Source organism: Lynx rufus, unplaced genomic scaffold (assembly GCF_022079265.1).
Source record: "Lynx rufus isolate CCGP_SWC_20201006 ecotype Redwood Valley unplaced genomic scaffold, mLynRuf1.p SCAF_38, whole genome shotgun sequence".
Taxonomy (NCBI): Eukaryota; Metazoa; Chordata; class Mammalia; order Carnivora; family Felidae; genus Lynx; species Lynx rufus.
This window is the reverse complement of record NW_025814854.1, coordinates 1896110-1903038: the sequence shown is the minus strand read 5'-3', so window position 1 is coordinate 1903038 and position 6929 is coordinate 1896110.

Here is a 6929-nt window from a genome sequence, read left to right as displayed (position 1 = left end):
AAGATTCGTGCTTTCTCTTTTTTCGTTACCTATATCTTCCTTTAGGAATTGTTTTCTTTTCCATTCCATTTTCTGCAGAACCGAAGCCTCCTGCTTCCACGGTGGAGGTAGACACCTGGGAGGCAGCGGTGAGCTGCTGCTCTTCCGTCTGGGTCAGCAGACGGCTGGTCCGTGAGTCTGACACCGGAGGGCTGAAGACAGAGCTTGATGGAACCTCATGACGTCTGGCTTGTAAAAGAATTTAGGTTCTGTAGAAAAACATTAAATATTTCACTAGAATATGGATTCCTAAGACAGATCTATAAAGCAAACTGATTCCTGGTAAAACTCGTCCAAGGTAAAGTGGGGACACAGCATCACATTATCTATGAGCAAACTTTCTGATGAAACCATATGGTATCTTCCAGGGCCCTGACTCTTCACCCAGGCAGGAGCGCATATCTGCATCACGGGCTGGAACAGGCAGGACTTGAGTCTCCGACCGCTGCCTGTGAGCGTGACGAGAGGCGCCGTGGACAGGAGGCCCCTGCAGACGTGCATAAGACTGAAGATTCATAATTTACGACTTCCAGGGAAAGGCCAATTAACAGAAAGTAAAATCACCACAATGATTTGAGAACATGTTCATCTAGCTACTAAGTTTTGTTTGAACACAGCTCAGTAGCAACCCCCTTCTTGTCTCTGTCTAGCACCGCATCACCTCCATTCACAAATTCACAGACTGAGGGGAAAAAAGAATCTCTACCTATCTCAGTACCAGACTCATTCAGAATAACATTTATTTTTCGTGTTTATTTTTCACATTTTGTGATATATTTATGTTGTTTTGAACATATATTAATAGTACTTTAAAAATAATTTTGAAGGAAAATGTTTCAATATTTGGTATATGGTCACAGAAAATGTAAAGTTGAAGTTTATACTCACATGTTTATTGCAGAGAAATATCACATGGTTTTAAGAAAAGACTTCCAAGCATGAAATTATATTACATTAACAATTTTGCAGAGGAGTATACAAGAAAAGGAATCTGAGGGGTGCCTGGGTGGCTCAGTCTGTTAAGTGGCCGATTCTTGATCTTGGCTCAGGTCATAATCTCATGGTTTGTGAATTCGAGCCCTGTGTCAGGGTCTGTGTTGACAGCAAAGAGTATGCTTGGGATCTTCTCTCTCTCTGCCTCTCCCTCTCTCTCAAAATAAATAAACATTAACAAATTAAAGAAAAAAGAAAAGGCATTTGAGGAGCAAAGGGGAAATACAAAAATTCATTTTGCTAAAGAATATCTTTCTCGTGTCACTTTTTTTTTTTTAATTTTTTTTTTCAACGTTTATTTATTTTTGGGACAGAGAGAGACAGAGCATGAACGGGGGAGGGGCAGAGAGAGAGGGAGACACAGAATCGGAAACAGGCTCCAGGCTCTGAGCCATCAGCCCAGAGCCCGACGCGGGGCTCGAACTCACGGACCGCGAGATCGTGACCTGGCTGAAGTCGGACGCTTAACCGACTGCGCCACCCAGGCGCCCCTCATGTCACTTAAAGCAATACTTATGGGGGCTCCTGGGTGGCTCAGTCAGTTGAGTGTTTGACTTTGACTCAGGTCATGATCTTGTGGTTTGTGGGCTCGAGCCCCGTGTCAGGCTCTGTGCTGACAGCTCAGAGCCTGGAGACTGCTTCGGATTCTGTGTCTCCCTCTCTCTCTGCCCCTCCCCAACTCGCACTCTATCTCTCTCTTTCTCAAAAATAAACAAACAGTAAAAAAAAAAAAAAAAAAAAAAAAAGCGATACTTGTGGATATTAAGTTACCAGAGTACAGTACTTAGATTTTAGTAGATATATTTTAAGCAATGATGTAATCTTTTTTAAAATGTCAGTATTATCAATACGCTAGAAATCGTGTCCTATGAAACATTTTAAACTCATTATGGATGTTTTAAATGTTAACTTAAAAACACATCATCAGGTATATGGCTTTTCAAAATTCTTCTGCAAGAAAAGAAGCAAAATTGTTAAGGGTAAGCTGGCTTTCTATCTGAGGGACAGGAGGGGCACCAGGAAGCAGGGCTGAGAGGGAACCTCCGCATCTCCAGAGGCAGGGCTGCCGCCCCCCCCACCCCATCAGAAGTCAGCAGGCTCTCCCTCCACCTGAAGGACGACAATGAGCCTGCCAACCCCTGGGCAGGTCCCACTGTCCCCATTGTACTACAGGGAGTCTAAGTTAGACCGAGTTAGGCTGGGCCTTGAACACAGGGAGTTTGCCCCCGGGTCTATTCCCCCGGCCACTGTGTCTCCTGTCCCAGGTCTTGGTGATAGGATCTCTTGTTACCCCCGCCCTGGGTCCCACACCACACAGAGCACCCCTGAGACAGGGGTTCCCCCTGCTTCCAGAACCCCCCTGTATTCCAGCTGCCCCGGAGCCCCAGCTCCTTCCCTAACCTAAACACTTTGGCCAAGTCCTCCCCCAATCTCCAAAGATGGGGCTCCAGACCGACCGGCTCCTAACCACCCTCTAGATGTCAACTCAGGCATAATTCTCACACTTCAGACTACTTTCCCCACCACCCAGAAAAAAACTAAACAAGATAGGGCAGAAATGGGCCAGCTGTCCCTCCTGCTGTTCTCGGGACTGTCTCTCCTACCATGGCACCTGACACACGTCTCTGTCTTCCCGTCCCCCATCCCCCACCAAGCAGGCTCAACTATAAGCTCCTGGAGAACAAGCACTCGGTTCTTTATTCTCTGAAGCGTGGAAACTGCAGGGTCTAGCACACAGCAGACACTTGAAAAGCCTGTGCTGGACAAGTGAAAGTTATCTATTTAGAATTAATCACATTTGCAATGATTTACCCTTTTTTCCAGTGATTGATTCTTCCCATCTTCAAGAAGTACTGAACACTTAATACGGGATTTATTCACCACTTCTGCAGCTTTTAAAAACACAAACAGGAAACATGGAAGAAGCATTGAAATCTAAGTCCTCTGATTAGCTAAACACAGATGGCCTCGTGACAGGAGCATGCTACTTACTATTTACTTATGTAAAACAATGTAATCAAACTGATGCCCAAAATGCATACTACCACAATAAACATTTATGTAATATATCTTCAAATTCATTGCAGACAGATCCACGTAACCACGCAATGTTTATTAGAAATTATTATTTGGCATTTCCACTGAATACTTGAGTCTGAAAACCCAAGTTCAACATTTTGCAGAAACCTTTAAAGTATTAAATGTTTGAGGAATTTTTTCTTTTTTGAGAGAGAGAGAGAGAGAGAGAGAGCATGTGGGAGAAGTGGAGGGACAGAAGAAGAGGGAGAGAGAATCTTAAGCAGGCTTTGCACTAAGCAGGAGCCCGACACGGTGCTCGATCTCACGACTGACCGTGAGATCATGACCTGAGCTGAAATCAAGATCAAAGGCTTAACCGACTGAGCCACCCAGGCGCCCTGAGGAAATTCTTATAACAAATAATATTGCAATGGAACAATTAGAGGTTCAGCAAAACATCGTGAATACAAACTTGTTTTAAATTTTGTTTTAATTTTAATAAGCCTGGGCTGAACGGTAAGTGAAGGAGCCCACACTGAACCCCAGGCAACATGACTCAGGTGTTCGTGCTCATAACCACTGTGGTTTATGACCCTCCACAGCAACAGTGACAACCAAGAAATGCAAACAGGGGAAATCTTTACAAAAGAAAGAACTCGGGATAAATTTAACAAAAAGGCATGATGCATTCAATGGTGAAAACTTAAAATCTTATAAAATGGCACAAAAGAAGATTTATACAAGTGGAAAGACACGGCATCCAGATATGCACAAAATATTCAATTCTTCCAAAAATAAAGGCACCGCATTTCCAATTAGAGAGCCTACCGAGCTCTTTTAATTGAAAAAATAACATCAAAGTGTAGATGAAATACTAAAGATCTGAAAGCAGACAAAAGGTAAGTGAAAAAATAAAATAAAAGGCTCGCCGTGCTAGATTATCAGAACATGCTAGAAAGCCACTGCAATCAACTCCACGTGGCATTTGAATAGGAATAGTCAAAAAGATTTCTGGAACAGAATGGACAATCCAGAAACTGACCCCAGGATTTATGAGACTTTACTACAGAACAAAGATGGCATCTCAGTTCAGTAGGAAAAAACAGATCGATAGGGAGAAGTAGCACCACTTCTGAAAGAATACATTGGGAAAACCATTCGGAACAAAAATCATAAAGGGTTAATATCTGTGTTATACAACGGTTCTTATATACTGCAAAAAAAGACAATTCAATTCAAAAAATGAGGGGGCGCCTGGGTGGCTCAGTTGGTTAAGCGTCTGACTTCAGATCAGGTCATGATCTCATGGTTCATGGGCTTGAGCCCCGCGTCGGGCTCTGTGCTGACAGCTCACAGCCTGGAGCCTGCTTCAGATTCTGTGTCTCCCTCTCTCTCTACCCCTCCCCTGCTCACTCTTGTCTCTCTCAAAAATAAACATAAAAATTTTTTAGTAGAAAAAATAAAAAATGAGGAATATTTGTGTCCCTCCTCTCGTACACACTCTAGAGTCCCCTCACCCTGGCTTAGCACCTCTGCCGGTGTACGTAGACTACCCAATAGAGTTTCCTAAACCCTCATCCCTGAGGGGTATAAGCCCCTGGTGACCATACCCTCCTCAGGCCATGGTCACTGAATCGGATTTGGAAAGGAGACAGAGAGGTGACTAGAGCTATCACCGGGGTACCGAGGGTAAGCTTCCCTGCCCCATCAGGTAACGGCAGCCCTGACTTCTGATGACCACGGAGCACCGAGGCGGGTGCAAATTCCATTCCTTGCCTGCCAGTCTCTTGGCATGAGGATACTGAAGTGACCGGGCAGCAGCTGCAGCTGCAAATTGAATGGCATTCTTGTGCACCCTAGTGGGCTCCCTCTCTGACCGTCAAGACTGAATCTGCAGGAGCCGGAGGTGCTGAGGGCCAGACACAAATTTACTGACCAGAGCACTGGAAATGACGGTAAGGAGGACCACTCCCACGTCTACCTTTCGGTTTGGAGACCCCTGAATTGTACGTACTGGGGACACTGCCCCTGGAACGCTCACTGCGGTACAGCGTGCACTTAATTGTACACACCAGGGACACTGCGCCCTGGAGGTTGCTGCTCCATGCCGGGGCCCAGGCTGCGCCTGTCACCGGCCATCCCACCCTCTGTCGGGGTGGTGTTTCTGGGGGTGTGGCTGAGGGGACACGTGGGTCCCACAGCCACGTGCCCGCGGCAGCTCCCTGACTGCACGGCGGGTCTCCACGTCCAGTGAGATGCTTGTGGGACTATCAGTGGACCAAACGCTCTGAGCCGTGGGTAGCGGAGCTCACCGAGGCCCTACGCAACAGTAAAGGGAAACCCGTGCCTGGAACGTGTCGATAGATCACTGCACCTTTGGGGGCACAAAGGGCTCAGTGTTGTCAACTCGGCACCAAGCGACCGTTCCCTCAAAGGATGGTATTACTGGGGACTCAGCTTTCGGTGTGTTGGAAGGCCGGACCTCAGCAGAGCCAGTACCTGGACCAGCCGCAGCGAGTGGGAGCACAGGCACCTGGGTCCACGCACGACCTCCACCCCAGCCTACGGCCACGCCACTAAAGGGCCCCAGGGGCTTGTGCTGGGACAGCGGGTGGCAGGCCAGCGTATGTCAGCTGGTCAAGTCATTCCACCCCTTTCTTCAACACTCAGTCTCAGGGAGCTGCTCCGTGTCTGCCTTGACTGGGTCCTTTACAGGGCTTTACTCCTCAGTAGCCAATCCCATTACTAGTTAACATGCTGTGTCTTTCCCTGGCCACACTACCCAATGGTTGTCTCATCTGACCACCTGGCTGGCGCAGGTCTTATACACTCCCCTAACAGGTCCAGTGCCTCTTGGCTAGGTTGTTGACTTAATGGTCAAGGGGGAGGCAGGCAGCAGCTCCTCAGGGAGCACGTATTTTCCCAGATGCATCCTGCACTGTCTTCAGCAATGGCGGGGTGATGGGACACTAGCCTTTAACAGAGGAGCAGCCGTTTCTGCAGTTCCCGGAAGCATCTGGGACTCAGGATTTGAATGTGCCAATCCGGATGTCCCCATCCCGTACCTCAGGGCCTGGTCCCTCTTCCTCATCAAGGCCCTGACCTTGAGGTAGCGCACCTCCCTGGGCAGAGAATCCAGCCTTTTCTAGAGCTCTACAAGTGCTAGGACTAAGCAATGGTCTTGCGGCTGTGAGTGATCTTTTTTAGACTACCGGGGAAGCCCTCTGCTTACCACGGTGAGCCTTCAACTGCTGAATTAATCACCCTCAGCCTCCGTTTTTTTCCAAAGGATGTGTTATTCCTAGCCACAGCCACCACTTCCATCGTCTGCCGCTGCCTCGTACTTTGTAAATCCACGGCACTGTCCAGGCAGCTGCGGTTGCCTGCAGGGGTGCGCCACACTGTCGCACAGCGTCCGGCCCTCACTGCCATCACCCCTCGTCCAGCTACAACTCGATGGGAGTCACCGGTGCCGATCCGAGGATGATCGAAGTCCTAAATGCCAGGTCTGTTTTCTCAGACCATTCCTAGCACCGACTGCAGCAGATCAGGGTCCCAGGAACCACACTGAGCTTTGCCCACAGGGAGCTTATGGGGGGAGGGAAGGACTGAGAGGAGGGGGGCAAAAGCGATACACGGGCAAGAAAGGCCTCAGGCGATCCCGTTGGAAGAAGCGGGGAGAGGGCCCACACGGCACAGCACAGCACAGCCACACACGCAAGCTGCAATTAAAATCACAGAAAGAGACGGGCACGGATATAAAAGGGATATACGAAGTTATCAGCATGGGTTAGCAACGAAAGGAGAGCCACAAACAAAAACCTGAACTAAGAAAACAACGTACAGATGTATGCCACATGCCTGTGTGTATAAGCATG